The sequence below is a fragment of the Elephantulus edwardii genome, unplaced genomic scaffold (genome assembly GCF_000299155.1).
Source record: "Elephantulus edwardii isolate Elephantulus edwardi_28Jun2011 unplaced genomic scaffold, EleEdw1.0 scaffold00070, whole genome shotgun sequence".
In the NCBI taxonomy this organism is placed as follows: Eukaryota; Metazoa; Chordata; class Mammalia; order Macroscelidea; family Macroscelididae; genus Elephantulus; species Elephantulus edwardii.
Genome location: NW_006399820.1, coordinates 4,012,588 through 4,016,603, shown reverse-complemented (window position 1 = coordinate 4,016,603; position 4,016 = coordinate 4,012,588).

Below are 4,016 nucleotides of genomic sequence, written 5' to 3'. Positions count from 1 at the left end.
GAGGAGCTAGAGTCAGAAAATCAAAAGGGCCGAACTCGCTCAGCATTTCTTAAGCTCAAAGAACTGAAGAACAGATTCAAACCTAGAGAATAAACTATGTATCACCATAAAAAAGAAATATTCACCTTTGAGTTTGCTAAAATGACCTGAGGATTTCTGAGGGTTTAGGTCATCTTGACCTAAAAATAGCTAAGAGTTTGACTTTTGATGGACATTATCACTACATCCTGATTGAAAATAGTAGTCAAGAACTCCAAAAGCTGTTTTGGGTTGGCCTGTGGTCCTATTGTCTCTTGAAGTTTCTTTTGTATATCAGGGGAGAGTAAGTAGTAAACTGAGTGTTAATGACAATATCGACCTCTTGCAAATTTAGGTTCAGATTTGTATACTTTCCTAATGCTTTAGTAATCCTTCCCCTAAAGAGTCCAGCTGGACTCTTTTCTTTTCCCTGGATTATTTCTGTCACTTTAATAAAGTTAGGAGGTTTAATCTGGATAACCTAAACAAACCCTGCCAGGGACACAGTCATGTGATTTCTTCGACTTTCTCCTGATTGCCTTTGTTAGTAATCTCACCCTGGTTTGAACAGGGGAGCTGCTATATCCCTGTGGTTAAAGTGGGCTGTAGAGCCTAAAGTTCGTCTCTATAAAGCTGCCCTGCTGCCCAGATTTGATTTTACTTATTAGGGGTGCCACCATGGGACAAAAGGACTTATATATCCCTTCAGGTCAATTCACACACCTGGCAAATGTGCTCAAGCTTTCAAAAAACTTAAAGCTGTCAGCTTAAAAAACTCCTTATTTTATCCTTTCAGGTTTTAAGTTTCCCAATGAAAATGGTATATGCATCTCTTGGAACATCCCACCAACCTTGCCAGTTCTTGCAGTGGTAGGAGGTTGTTCAGGGAAAGTGGGGCATACACTGGTGGTGAGGGCTTTTGGTGTGGAACTTTAGGTAAAGAAGGGTTTACATGAATCTTTCAGCAGAAGTGTTGGATTTGGTACTAATTCTCTAGGGAGCCCTTTGGGTGGTAAGGCTGGACATTTTTCTTACACACTTTTCATTTAAAGGAAACTTATTTCTGATATACATAAAGTCATGAACATAGGGGCTTCTGAGCTCTTTCCCTTTCTTTGTTGTTTGTTGTTATGTGCCATCGAGTCACCTGTGTACATAGCGACCCTATGTACAACAGTCTTAAACCCTGATCTGTCCTGTGCCAATCTCACTGTCTCCAAAACATCCACCCCAATTACCCAAGTCACTGACTCAATCCACCTCTTCGAGGGTCTTCTTCTCCTGTGCTGTCCTTCCACCCTACCAAGCATGACGTCCTTCTCCAAGGTGTAGTCCCGCCTTACAACATGTCCAAAGTATGTCAGATGAAGCTTTAGAATCATTGCCTCCAAGGAGAAGCCTGGTTTAACCCTCTCCAGGATGAACCTGTTTGTTTTCTTAGCTGTTCATGGTACATTCAATACTTTTCTCCAATACCACAGTTCAAAGGCATCAATTCTCCTTCTATCCTCCCTAGTCATTGTCCAGCTCTCTGATGTAAGTAATTGCAAAGAACATGGCCTGTATCAATAGCAACTTAGTCTCTAGACTGACACTATTGCTCTTCAGTACTTTGGAGAGGTCCTTAACAGCAGACTTTCCCATTGCAATGTTTCTTTTAATTTCCTGGCTGGTTTGCTTGGCTCCCTCTCTTTAAGAAGAATAAATCAAATTTCAAAACTGTTATAGTTACGATGGCCATTCTGAGGTCATGTTTCTTGATATGCCATTTGGTACATTGCCAGACAATGTTGCAGAAGAAAACAAGCTGTTTTTTTCTCCATAGGCAGTCAAACCTTAGGGTTTTCCAGTTTTTCAGTAGTCAGTCCAGTGGTGAGTTAGAAGGAATGGGAGATGCCACTTGGCCCATGGTGCCCTGTCCTGCTATTTAGAAGGAGCAATAGACAGTAGGGCATAATGAAAGAAATGTGGGTGTCTCCATCTCTTGGACCAAGCTATATGGGTGATGTATAGCACCTTCCTTTCCCATATGGTTTCATAATAAATCCCACTTTCCTCATGATCAGAGCACCCAATGGTAGCCAAGGAAATACACACACACACACACACACACACACACACACACACACACATATTTCTGTGAAGGTCTCATGTCCAACTTCCACAACCAGACATCTGGTTGTTTCACTAACCTAATTTTTTTCCTTTCGTTTTCTAAACATGTATATTGCTAGTAGAGTAGACTTAATAATCTATGATAATTTGGGGGATCATGGAAAATTGTCTCAAGACCTAGAGTTCACATAATTCTGAATATGTTTGAATATGAAACTGTTTTTATCTTCCTAGAAAAGCAATCTAGGTTTTGTCTACTCATACACCATTGTATTAGGTTCACCAGATACAGGATGGTTTTTAAAAAAAAAAGGAGAGAGACGACAGTTGTGCTGCCAACTCAAAGACATGTGTTTTGAACCCTTACATTGCTTCACAAGAGAAAGTTATAAATAGTCTCTCCTGTGTGATTTACTGTCTCTGAACATCCTCTGGAGAGTCAACTGTAAGATGGCTCCAACTTTATATCACAAAACAACAAACAAATGTGGCTCCTCTCTATAGAGTACTGTTGCATGGTTTAAAGCCGAGGTCAGGAATGAAAATATGAATGGACATGAGGTGAAATGAGTGCATTGAAACCATTCACATTGTTCCCAAACTTTTTAGGTCCTGGAAGAGTAGGGGGCCAAGCACTCACAACAAAATATCAACAGAAAAGTTGTCATGTTAGTGTTGGAATTCAGTAATACTATAGCAAAAAAAAAAAAAAAAAGGCATGGCCTTTCTGTCGTTAAACTTACTTGTCTTTGGCTTTTTACTGTACATAGAGTGGCAGCAGTAGTTAGTTCTCAAGTTGTGAGTTTTGGCATCAAATGTTGTCTCAGTATTTGGGGCAAGGACCTAATCTACCCTTCTGGGTTGAGGAATTGACCCAGGCAGTGATTCAGAAGAACAAGAGGGAGAAGGGAGGGTGAGATAATGTACACATCAGAGAGCTTAGGAGGAAGAATGAATAGAAATCAAGGATCTGAGTGAAAAACGATACAATTTATTATGCATAGTACATTAAAAAGACACACAGGTCACCCAACATGAATGGAGAGATGAAGGTGATGTGAACATTACATGGAAGATACACATAGATACAGATATAAGCATATAACAAGAACAGAAAAGAGAGCAAAATCAGTTCTCTTTTCTTAAGTAGTTTTCTGCCTAGTATAGAAAATATAGTCATCCCATTTTCTCCAAAATAAAAAAGTAACTTTATGTTTCTAAAGTGTGATGCAGAGAATCAAAAACTGCAGTCTTCAATATGGAGTACATCTCAACATCAAGAAAATAAAAATCCTCTTCATTGAGTCAACAGGCAACATCAAGATAGTTGGAGGAAAGATTGAAATTGTAAATCATTTCACCTTTATTTGATATCACCCAACACTCTTGGTACCAGCAGTCAAGAAATCAAAAGATGTGCTGCATTGGGAAGATTTGTTGTCAAGGACCTTTCCAAGTACTAAAGGGCAAAGACATCAGCTTAAAAACCAAGGAGAACCTAATGCAAACCATGGTCTTTTCAATTACTTGTTATTCATCTGAAAGCTGAACAATAAATAAGGATGACAGAAGAATTGATGCCTTTGAGTTGTGGTGTTAAAAAAGAGCACTGAACAAAAGAGTAAACAAGAATGTCTTAGAGAAAGTATTCCTTAGAGGCAAACATGATGAAACTTAATCTCATAATCTTTGCATCTGTTATTATGAGAGGCCATTCCTTGGAAAAAGACATTATGTTTGAAAAGGTGGAAGGTCAACAAACAGGGAAGACCCTTAATGAGATGGGCTGAAACAGTGACTGTAATAATAGGTTCAGGTATAACAGAGATGATGAACATTCACAAGATAAGATTCAGCTTCACTGTTCACAGGATAGCTAGGAG